This window comes from Hesperophylax consimilis, chromosome 30, assembly GCF_061612785.1.
Source record: "Hesperophylax consimilis isolate HC1 chromosome 30, BYU_Hcon_1.0, whole genome shotgun sequence".
NCBI classification, from domain to species: Eukaryota; Metazoa; Arthropoda; class Insecta; order Trichoptera; family Limnephilidae; genus Hesperophylax; species Hesperophylax consimilis.
In genome coordinates, this window is record NC_142865.1 from 10,582,333 (window position 1) to 10,595,649 (window position 13,317).

Genomic DNA, 13,317 nt, shown 5'->3' on the forward strand with positions numbered 1-13,317 from the left:
AATCTTGCACAAGGGTGATATTGAGAGTATATTTTACTCTGGAAAGTGCTGAAAAAAAATTACAAATGAGTAATTTATGAAATATTCACTCCTGCTTCTAATTTTTTAGCCAACGTTTTAGAGAGTCTTACAGCTTTCATCATCAAGTCAGATGTGAAGTGTGTAAAGAAATGATCATATAATTGTGTTTGAGTGACACTGTGTAAGACTTATATCAAATATCAATCATTTAATTGTTATTTGTCGAGGTTATTTTTGGCAAGTAGAGCTAGTTAAATTTAAAATTATTATTAGTGGTACTTTGGTATCAGTAAAAATCTTTTTTTAATCAATGAAAGTTATCTGTACCTATCTGAAATCAATTCAACTTTTCGAAAATGTTGTTTTTTAAGATATCATTGTTGAATTTTGAGGTTTGGACATAAAAGTTCTTTTTAATTTTGAACCACTAAATTAACTGGATTGACTATTCATCAGGACCAAAGTAACACCAAGTAAAAACCATCAGCAAATACAGAAAGAAATATATAAATTTAGTTGTCACGAAAAATAATTATAAACTAACTAACTAACTAACCATCACGCTATTTCCCCGCAGAGATGATGAACCGCCAACCAACTCGGTCTTGGCACACACTCGTTGCCTCATTCACATTCATACATCGTCTCATACATACTCTTCTATTATTCTGACTCCTGACTCAAATATCTAATTCACTTGATCGTGCCATGTCTTCCGCGGGCGTCCCTGACTTCTTAGATCATTCTTATTTGCATCATATATTATCCTTACTCGCCACATATTTGATACCCAAACTATCTAGGCATCTCTTTCTTAACCTTACTCATTACGCTTACATCAGCCTTGCAATATTTGCAGATCTCCACATTTCTCACACGATCATCCATGGTTTTTCACACATACGCCTCAGGGATCTGATTTCCACAGCATTCAGTCTACTTTCACCCTTCCTCTGTCAGTTCCATGCCTCACTGCCATACATCAGGGAAGGTACCAGTCCTCCATTGTGGACTGCTAGGTTCACTTTTTTGGACAATTTTGGTATCGCAAACCGCGTTCAGTCCTCCATTAATGGAGTTATCTTCATTTACCCATATTTCAATATCTCTGTCAGCCTTCCTATCTCTCTTATTCATGGTAGATTCCATTGTAATGATTTAATTGAAACAAATTTAAATCCTCCTAAATAATATATGTGTAATCAATAAAAAGTATGGAAAAGATTAAAATTAGTTTTATTTAAATAAATATTACATGTTGGAGTGGAAATAGCACAAAAATACAGACTGGTAAAATAAAGACAACGCAGAAAAAATAAAGCTTGTGTTAACAACAATATTGGATCATTGCAGACAATATTAACGACCCTCAAACGAAAATTTGACAAAAATCTAACAGAACGGTTAGAAAAATATTAGGGCGTCCAATTTATTCTGTTAATATTATGATGTCATTTATGTTGTTTGTTTTTGGGGTTTTATGCCGTGTTGCGCTAATTCCTTCTTTAGCCGACGTTTCGGACAGCGTTGCAGTGTCCATCATCAGGGCAGATCACACTGCAACGCTGTCCGAAACGTCGGCTAAAGAAGGAGTTAGCGCAACACGGCATAACACCCTAAAAACAAACAACAAAAATGCTTTTGGCCGTGAGAATCTAAAAAACTTATGATGTCATTATTAATTTCAGATTTTTTTGGGAACTTTATTGGTTTAACAAAGTCTTTGATCATTTATTTTATCAAGCATCAAGCAACGAAATAACTTATTTTAGAAACATTATACCTAGTTTATTTGATTTAAGAGCCCGATGAGTTCAAATTTTGAGATAGTGAGTTACGTTAAGCATTCTGTTAGTCCTTAGGACAACTGTTTACTTTGCCCTGTAGATGGGTACTGCGAGAATATCTGAATCATTAGATTAAGTATGACGAGAAAGCGAAACGCAGCTAATTTTCCCAAAAAACCTAACGGTATTACTTTTAAATCCATGGTTGAAATAGATTTCCAAGATTTTCCGTCACTATGGGATAAGCTTTATGTCCATTTGCGTATTTTTGAGAATCGCTTTTATGCCTCATCAAGGAATTTTGCATGTCGTATCCGTGGTGCATCCAATTCTTTTTTTTGGGATATTGATGATGACTGTGTTCATGGTAATTTCCATAACGTTTTGAAGCTTTAATAATTGATTTCGGTTTGCAAATGAAACGATTGTCTTCCCTAAAAGTACAAGGATAGTTGTAGTTAATCCCGTTTCCCGTATCTAGGAAAATTTCAGCATCTTGAAGGAGTTTCCTTAATGTCACAAAATCAGAAACATCAACATTGAGGATGTCTCTCGATTTAATTGCATTATTTGCATGACTTTTAAGAACTGTGTTTTGGCGAAAATCCTCCAAATTTTGTTTCACCATATCCGATTTGAGTTGGTCCATAAATGCCTGGTTTGGAGGCTTATTGAAGATGCTCAGATTGATGATGTCTGCGTTTGTTTCTGGAATGATGAAGATATTCTTCGGTACAGTTTTGTGGATGTGTCCATCAAGAGAGAGTCTTTGAGAATTGAAAGGATTTCCACCAAGAGTGTTTTGATTAATTTCTTTTTCCTCTTCTTCCCGTCTGATGGCATCTTCAAGATCCATGGCTAGGTTTTCTTCACTATCAATTAGTTGGTGGAAAAAAGCGTGATCTTTAGCAGCTTCAACCTTACTCGCTCCTTTCAGTAATGCTTTGTCAACAGATACTTCTGAATTATCTTTACCACCAGTTGTTTTACCTTTTAGTTTCATTTCTTTCTCTTCTTCTTCTAGTCTGATAGCTTCTTCAAGTTCAATGGAGAGATTTTCATCACTATCAATTGGTTGGTGAAAAAACCCGTCATCATTCGTTGTTGCTTTTGCTTCTATAGCTTTAACATTACTTCGTGCTTTTATTAATCCTTTATCAACATTTACTTCACCGCGAGGTTTTCCAACAATTCCATCTTGTTTATCACCTGCTACTGCTTCAGTATTGATTGCTGCTTTTAATAATGATTCATCTAAATATACATCTGCATTAGCTTCACCGCCAGATTTCGTAACAACTCCGTTTTTTTCCATTTCTTTCTCCTCTTCTTCCCGTTTGATGGCTTCTTCAATATCCGTGACGAGGTTGTCGTCACTATCAATTGGTTGGTGGAAAAAACTATCATCTTTAGCAGTTTCAACCTTACTTGCTCCTTTTAATAATGTTTCATCGACGTATACTTCTTCACCACCATGATTTTCACCTACTCCTTTTTGTTTAACTTCTTTCTCTTCTTCTTCTAGTCTGATAGCCTCTTCAAGTTCAATGGAGAGGTTTTCGTCACTATCAATCGGTTGGTGGAAAAAACCGTCTTCTGTTTTAGTTTCAACATTATTTCGTGCTTTTATTAATGTTTTATTATCATTTATGTCTGCATCATTTACTTCACTGCCAGATTTTCCGCCTACTTCGTCTTGTTTGCTATCTGCTACTTCTTCAGTATTATTTGCTGATTTCAATAATGATTTATCGACATACACTTCTGAATTAGCTTCACCACCAGATTTTGCAATAACTTTCTCCTTTTCTTCTAATCTGAGAGCTTCTTCAAGTTCAATAGAGAGGTTTTCTTCACTATCAATCGGTTGGTGGAAAAAACCGTCATCATTAATTGTTGCTTTTGGGAATATTTCTTCGTTTAAAACATCATCATTTGTAGCCTTTAGAGATACCTGAGCATCTGAACTTAAATTATTTCCTGCCGGTGGTTCAGCATTACTTTCTGCATTTGTATCACTTGCTACTTTTGGTGAGACTTCTAATTCAGAAGTTTCACTGTTTGCTGCCTTTGCCGATACTTCTGAATTGTGATGTTCATCACTGTTTATCTGTGGTAATACTCCGGCGCTGGAACTTGTACCATTTGCTGCTTTTTCTGAAGCCCCAACATTAGCTAGTGCGTCGTTTGCTGAATCGCCAATATTTTCTGAAGTGCCATCATTTGTTGTCACTGATACATCAGGAATATATCTCGCCACTACATCATTGCCCTTACTTAATGCGTTCAGCAGAGATGGCTCCCGTTTAATTCTCAGAACGCTTCCGTTGATCTGAAAAAATAAAAATTTGATTAATATTTATTTATACTATATGGAACTTTTATTAATTCTTTCTTTTACACCACTGAATTTCTTTTCAAGCAGTTTCGGAACTGCTTAAGTCAGGCTACAAGATAATTTACGAAAAAGGCTATTTTTATTTCCATACAACAACGAACAGAAATAAAAAAAATGCAATCCAATTATTGACCTCCTTGGCAAAGTGGTAAGCCAGAGGTAACTTAGAGGGCACGGTATCAAACCCCGTTTAGGCTGAATGAAAAACATAAGAGTGACAGGGAGTTTCTTTTATATTTTACATATTTGCACTGATATTAAATTAATTCCGTATGGAAGCGTTCCTTGATGTAGCTTTCCCATGATTTTTTACTAGATCTGAATAGCCAGATACGTTCACGGCTTCTTCTTCACTTCACCTTCTCTTGCCTGGCAACGTCCTACAAATTAGGGATGGATTACCACACTGACTTAGCACTGAAATAACGTGTTTTGCGGGAACAACAGTTTTCCAAACCGATCGATTACGGAGCATCATTTGGTCGATCCCAATAATTACGAACGATTGTAGGTCGTAAAAATATGCAAAATTTACTATCTTACTATTTATTTACTGAGAATTGTATTGACATAATGATATTTCATGATTTTCTTGTATTTCTTAATTCTCACAATGTAAATCTAAAAGCAAACATAATTTGTATTGATCACACTTGGATTATACTGTTGTCTCACTTCTTTCAGTCTGTTTTTAGTTGCAATATTCTATCAAATTCGTGTCTTCCTGTGTCCAAGATCCATTTTTTATGAATGTATTGATATTTGTAAGTTATTTAAGGAATAGTGGTAATTTGTTGTTTTATGACGTAGTAAATGAAATTTCTCTGTCCAAATGTTGCCTTCGTTTTAGCTTGTTGGATGTATTTTGGATTGAAAGATCTAGTGATTTTATTAAATATGTTCGATAGTAGATCAAGTGAACTATTATTGGTTTTGGCAGAGAGTCATTTAAGTTATATGATATTTCGATTCTTGAAAGTTTGGTCTAAGCAAGTTCTGACTGGCATTTTGAATAGTATTTTCAAAGTGGCTTTTGGCGTATAACTACGGGATTTAAAGTGGCTTCATTTGCATTTCTCCATCCAATTATTCCATGTCCTAATAAAGATTGACAGACGGTCGTGTAGATTCTAATGAGTTAGATTGTTTACAATTGATGCGTTCCTTAAAATAGCTGTTGCAATTATTATTTACTATTTCTGAATAGCCAGGTACTACACCACTTTCCTTTACCCTGCCACCTTACCCTCCCGACTACCTTCAGCCTCACACCATACCCCGATAATTGGGGATGCTATCATCTCACTGTCTCCACACGGTGGGGAGCAGAAGGTTCTCTTGTGCGGTATTCACATTAAAAAATATATTTTACGTAAGCAACATTGAAAATTTTGAAAATTGCGGTGAAAGAGTCCCGACTAAGACTGAAATAAGTGGGGATGGGATGGCGATGGGGTATGAAAAGCTTGACAAGTACTTACCTATGTATTTAATTTTTGGTAAATTCCAATATTTTGTTTTTAAAATATCGTTTAAGCAATAAAATTACCTGGTTATGTAGAACTTGTGTTATCATAAATAAACCTAATAATTTTATGCCCAACATGGCAACGTTTTGATCTACGAACTCCTATCAACCGATTCTGCAGAAATCTATACATTTTTCTTTAAAGTTTAAATCTGTTTTTTAATGCAATTTTATATAATGATGAAAAAATAAGAAAATATGTGTTGCAGGTTGCAAGTTGATTCTTTTTTTCATTTATTAGTTTACGAAATTAATTATTAAATTAAAATTTAATTAACCAAAAGATTTGACTTTCGTGAAGTGCAAAATGAAATCAAATTTATGGTTTTCATTTTAAATAAATATTTAAAGTTTTGTTTTATTGAAATATCCAGCAATTGTTTGCAAGCAAGCAAGCACCGGTGTACCACCGATGCAACGCACTGTGATTCGCCTCACACCAGCTAGAAGGAATATAATTTTAATGACATTTGGTGTAAAATTAGTAGCGCTTCGAATAGAAAGAAACAGTAAATTCGTTAAAAAATCCACTTCGTTTATAAACATAAATAAGTAAAATGTCGATTGCGACACTTTGCAGAATTAAGTAAACTTTCTAACTCCGTTTTAAAAAATTTAACCTTAAATTACAAATTTTTAATGATCAAAACTAAATACAGAAACATGTATGATGTTAATAATGACTCGAGGTTTTTCACCAGGACGTTTTTCCCTGCAAAATTTGACTAATGGTAGTATGCATTTTACGAATAAAGCCTACGATAAGTCGCTTTATTTTTTAACGATAACGTAATGAGGACATTACCAGACATACAGTGGGACAAATTCATCCTTTATTGGGGTTATTAATGCACGTAATACCACAGTTCGAAAGTCTGATAATTAGTTTATGAAATGCCAGATCAATTAACTCGTATATTATCTTTATCTTATTATATCTTATCTTCTTATTTCCTTATCTAATTATTTTCTTATCTTCTTATTTTCTTCTCTTATTTCCTTATCTAATTATCTTCTTATCTTATTTTCTTATTTTCTTCTTACCTTCCTATTTTTTTATCTTCTTTTTAGGAGTATACCAACTACGCGCTATAATTTTAGTTTTTTTTAGTTAATAGTGCAACTAATTTTTCATTTATATCAGTTTAGCTATCAGGTACTTTCTCGAACAAACCTCCAACGATCTTATTTTGTTATTTTACAGGCACGAGATTTTTAGGCTGGCCGCATACATACGTTTTCCGTATTCGATTTCCGAATTCGTTTTCCGTATTCAAAATTCCGTGAGACTAGCGCAAACGTTCGTTTTTCTTCATTCGGAATGTATAAACGTCAGTACCAGTGTTGCCAACAAGGGCGATATATCGCCATTTAGGCTACTCAGAGCGAGAAAAAAAATCTAAAAGGCGACTGGTCGCCAATTAAGCTACTTCAAAAACATTAATTTTAAACATGTCCCGAAATTCTTCAGCCACCCCCCCCCCCATGATTTTTTTTTATTTTCTGTGGACAAATTTTATATTTTGAAATTCTCTTGCCACCCCCCCCCCCCCCCCCCCCCCCCACGAAATTTGTATTTTCACGTAAAAACATCAATTTTAAACATGTCCCAATGTCCCACCTAACAGCAAATTCGGCTACTTTACGCTACCTTATGTATGAGAAACGGCGATATTAGGTCAAGATCCGTTGGCAACACTGAATTACTGAACGGAAATTTCCGTTCGTTTGCGTCGGCACAAACAAACTGTATGCAATAGCTGCGTTCCACATGACGTCATTAGGTTTTTTCCATTCGGTTTCTCCGGACGCGCCGGCTCGCATTCGGAACGTGCGTAAGGAATTTGTTCCGTTCGGAACTAAAACGAACGTGTGCGGCAGTGGCAATGTATTTTCTACTGATTCCGTGCATTCGGATGTCCGAATACGGAAAGCGAATTCGGAAATCGAATACGGAAAACGTATGTATGCGGCCAGCTTTATACGAGATTTCCATGCAGGAATTGTTCGTAGCATGGAGGAGTTTGCCGAAGAAATAAAGGCTTTAATGATGTTTTTAATAATACAATAAAAAAAAGTATATTTGAATTTTAAAAGCTCGGTGCAAGAGGTAAAAACGGTTGTAGATCAGATATGGGCTTACTTTTATCTTAAAATAACTTTTTTCTGATAATTTATAACTATACACTTGGCTAAAAATGCGCATAAATTAATGATTTTGCAAAAAATTTGTATAAATGCAAACGATTACAAAAAAATAAAAAAACACATATTTTTGAAGAAAAAAAATGGACACATTGTTTATCATAAATTTTCATTTCATTGGGTTTAAATAAACCCCACTCACCTTATGAGAAGAAAATGGGTTGGAAAGAAGTTCTTGATTGGTATATTAGAGTTTTTACCGTCTATCTTATATGCAACGAATTAGATCGTGCAACGCCAATGGCTATAAACTTGATACAACACTTAACATTTTGAATAAGAATGAGACAAAATTTTAATCACTTACTTGATTTTGCGCCTTCTTAGAGTTTTATAGCATTTCATTGTGTGTCTGTATCCTATCCACTGCTGTCATCTTGTAAATACAATGCGCAATACAGTATTATTTTTATTGCCTGTGCCAATTGATTATACTGGAAAACAAACAGTTGTGTAAAAAAATTAATTTATATTCATTGATTTACCTGAACAATTGTAATTTGACGCTACTTACGTGAAGTTAAATAAAAAAATGTGAAAAAAGTGTTGTATAATAAAATATAAATATATTTATATTATGAATCTTCAAATTCATTAGTCACATAATTTCAATTTACTGAGGATGGAATTGTTTCATAGAATTTGAACAATTCATAAATTTCAATGTTAATTTTCTGTTGCTGTGAAAGTCCAATTCAAGTTCTGTTATTATATCACTGTATGCCAGTTACTTGAAAACACTGAAATAATGACATAACTTGAAAACTACTTTCACAAAACTTGAAAATTAACTTTGAAGAATTAACACGTTCTCCCAAGTTTTGAAATAACGAGAAAACAATATTCTAATGTTTGCCATAAATCAAATAATACCATACCTACGCCCGGGGATACATTCATTGGATAACCAAGACTTCTGCTGTAGTCATCCCAAGTGGTTTGCTGCGTTTGGTGACTTTGTGGGGGTGCTTGTGTTTATGGGGTGAAGATTGTCTAGATCTTGACGAAGGATGCTTCTGGCCTCATACTGTGCGATAGGCTGGAGTTGGAGAGACTGGTTGAAGGATATATTTTTACCCCTCCAGCGGGACTCTCTCGGTCCATCGACTTGCACCGCAGTGGGAAAGATGAATTCAATCATCCGTCACTCCTGAACATACTGATCCACAGATTCTTAACCATCCCTCATACCTTTTTCATTCCCAGATCTCTTTGTTTTCTTTTAAAAAAACCACCATACACCATCCTCAAAGATGACATAGGCCCTGAGGGAAATGATTTTCCTCAGGGCCACCTGATCCTTCCACCCATCCACGAACCGAAGGTTTTTAACCATCGATTCCAGAGTATATTTTGAGTAAAAAAAAACGAAGTTATTTTGCTGTCCAATGATATTTTATCATTAAAAATAACACGTCGCAATGAATCACGTGGTAAGAGCTCTATCTCGTCTGTATATTGCTGCTTGAACGAGACGGAGTGCATATAACGTGACCCGCTTAGCTACCCAGTGGTGGCGTGTGAAGAAATTTTTATTTATTTTTTTTATTTTATTTAAAAATTATAATGACATTTATATTTTAACTCAAAACACGCTGGTTAAAATTCTTCGAGTCCGTGGTGATACGTGGTATACGCCTGTGGTTTTGCACAACATATAATGACACCATCACCAAATGATATTACACTTGCGTTGTTAATTAATTATTTAGATAAATTAATGAATAATCTTAACTGGAATTGTTTGTAAAATTTTACGTAGAGCTGCAAAACTTTTTCAATAAGTCAGAATAGTGGATTTGACGATCGATATGTTGTTTGAACTATATAGGTACAAACTACGTAGCGCATTCCCTGTTTCTTGATCCATATTTTACGTAAAGATTTGCAGTACCAGGGCAGATGTGTAAATTGTGTTAATTATGTGTTTATTTACGCATAAGTGACACAAATAAAATAATTAATCACCAAGTGAGGCTCACATTATCAAAAAAACTTCTTATTTATCAATAAATGAATAAATAAAATATTAGTCCAAGAGTCGTGCCCTCTGGTATTCCAAACTTTGATGCCATAAATGTCACTGAATAGATAAATAGAAGTGTTTTGTGAACGCGTCTGTGTTCCAAAAGTAATATAAATTTAAATGGATAAAAAATTTTTAAATACATTTTTTTTCTTATCTCTGAAGATTTAGTTGTGCTGGCAGCAGTCTGCTAAAGGTAGAAAATTAAATGATGGTTTCTCAAGTCACATAATCGCTTGGAAAAAATATCAATCGCATTTTAAAAAAGGCTTCGCCGCTTATTGTAACTTAATAGAATTATGATTGCAGTAACAAACGTCAGCTAAAAAGTGATAGAAGACGTATTTATATGCAGAGTTAATAAATATTTCGAGCGCAACCATAACCAAATTTTAATGAAAATAATTTATTATTTTTTATGCATAGCACAAAGGGTAACGGACACGGGTTCGAGTCCCGTTGGCGTCATGTATCTTTTATCAGGAGATTTTTCAATGTGGATGAGTGTTTCAGGCGAATAATTATTGCTTGTAAAATAATTGTTACCCTTTGTGCTATGCATAAAAAATCTTGTCTTAAAAACATTAGTTTACCAAAAAAAAAAATAATTAATATTTGACAAGTTCAAGTATTTCACCTAAAAATGTAGACAATTTGTCTCGACGCCATCTAGTGAGAGAGTTAGCACCTACAATGCCTTTCTCATATAAAATAAATTTGGTTGTTTTCAGGTGAAAAATGTAACAAGCAGTAATTGTTGAATGAAACACTAGTATATATCGAATAATTTCGCGGGTAAGAGATAAGCCGCCATAGCTCAGTGATCAGAGCTGTCGACCGGAAATCGAAAGGACACGGGTTCGAGTCCCGTTGGCGTCATGTATCTTTTATCAGGAGATTTTTCAATGTGGATGAGTGTTTCAGGCGAATAATTATTGCTTGTAAAATAATTGAAAATAATATTTTTTTTTTCATAAGAGAAAAAAACTTTGATTAAAAAAATCTAAAATCTGTGAACTTTTGTAGCGATAAATGAACTATGGTACTATGAAATTTCTAGGATTACAGTAATATTTCATACTTTCGATTGTGAGCTATTTTAAATTGCCATTTAACTGTATATGACAATGCCACGTTTGTTTATACACGTGCATTTAGAAAAGAAAATTCAAAAAAGAATTTTAACGAGATAGACAGAAATAGATAAGGTGTAAGGGAGAAAAATTCGGCTGGTCCCCGCGGGAGTTATAGACCACAACCCTCTAACAACAAGAAGAAACAAAATACTCAATATTGCAACTTTAAATACGAGAACCCTTAGAACCGAAGAAAGCCTACACGAGCTAGAAATAGCTCTCTAAGAAATAAAATGGGATATCCTGGGCATTAAACTCACGGCTGGACATCAATGGAGAAGAGTAGCGCGTAACAGGTCCCAATGGAAATTGTTAGAGGAGGCCTATGCCAAGAGGCAAACTGAGCTTCGGGATATATTATAACAAACAAAACATTTCTAATATTAATATACCTAACAGAAGTTCAGAATAAAAGGCTCATTATTATATAAGGGAGAAAAAAAGATACACAAAGCTTCCTAAGCATGATAAAAAAACTTGGTAATGCAGAAAGCAGCCAGTCATAAAAAAACTGAAACTTTTGTTATATCAAACCACCCCGTGGAAGCAACTTTCTCCCTAATTCATGCAACGCAAACATTTGCTGTGTAATACTGTTAGCTCTGTGAATCTCGAAGCCACAAAGGCCAAGGAAACTTTTGAAACAATTCAAAAAAATATATATATTTCTTGGAATAGGCTAGATTTTGGCCAGCGCAAGCGCACGGGTTTTGCAAACTGCAAAAATTTGGCCAAATAAACTCCAGTGAATAATCACAATAATTATTTTTCAATGTTTCTTCATGATGTTAGGTAACATAATATTTAAAATAAAGCTAGTAAGAGATGCAAATGAACAAGACTATATCAAATTTGTAAAACGAATCTTTACTGAGCCATTAAAAGGCCACCATATTGATCCGGACACAGAACGAATTTACAAAAGGATGAAATGCAAGCGTTCGAGTTTAGATAGGACTTCGCTAAGCTCAGTCAATCATCAGTCAGTCATCATTCGCAAGTTTCCACTTGTCTACTATGTGAACCATTGTTTAGCGTTTAGCTTAGCCAACGTTTTGCTGTCCAACATTTTTTTGTTGATTTACAACAATAGAGAGCGCGAGAGAGAGAAAGAAAAACAAACGTATTTGAAAAAAGGACATGTTTAAATAACATACATTTGTTTGCTTTCCAAACAAAACCCTTTTTGAGTGAAACTGTTGAAAATACACAGACAGAAAATTTTAAATTGTTCATTAAAACTAACCGATCGCTCCACCACTGAAGAGATATAGCAGTAGAAGTGTAATGTAGACTTTTCCATCTGCCTAATTTCTGATAACATTGATTTTATTTCCATTTTCCGAAAAGAAAAAAACCGAAAATCGAATTACAAAAAACTGCTCAACTAAATTTAATTTTTTTTTTAATACTGACCACGTGAACAAGCCTGTGTTAACCTTCAAAGCTACTTAATAAACCATAGTTACAAATTTACTCAATAAAAACCATAAATTCCATGGAATATCCTTATTAATGAGTTTAAAAATATCATCCGTTTTACTAAATAGATTCCTATACGCCCGTTCAACGTTGGTGTGGTAAAGCCAGCCTCAAGCAAGGTTTAAGACCGTTCAACCAAAGAAACGTCTTGGAAATAAGTCAAGTTTTTCACTGCTCGACCTCACGCGCCGCATAATATTTAATACCACGTTTTGTAGTAAGGCTGCATGAAGAAAAACAAGATCAAAATACGGAAAAGTATACATGAACATGAGGAAATCATGATGTAACACAAATACAACAACAATTAATATGTGGATAGTAAAATCAAAAAACCTGAAAATGAGGTTTACAAGCATGAGGATTAGGAAATCAATAAACATAAAGATGTAAAAATCATGATGCAATACCAACACAACATCCTACAGTCCGCATCACCACCGAAATCCCTAGTGAGGGCAATGCATCTTGATAGTTAAAATAAAAAATAAATTGAAAAAGAAAATGACCTGCCGGGGTCTAGAAGTCCAGAGGTATAATTTAATTTGGTGACTCCGGTTTTATTTCAAGTCAGTATGGATCACATTTCGAGAGCCTTTAAGGACAAATAAATAAATGGACGTTATTCTTGAATTTGTTTAGTTTTGCGTGAAAGTGAATTTAACGCATTTAGCTGGTTAATATAATCATGAAAACGGTGAAATTTTAATTTATTTTGAGTACCCGTGAAAAAA

At 34.2% G+C, this 13,317-nt stretch overlaps 1 protein-coding gene across 2 annotated transcripts in view; it reads left to right on the plus strand.

The window, feature by feature from the left end:
- igl (IQ calmodulin-binding domain containing protein igloo) overlaps positions 1–13,317 on the plus strand; it is a 557,622-nt gene that overhangs the window by 308,854 nt on the left and 235,451 nt on the right. The gene's annotated exons all lie outside the window — the stretch shown is intronic.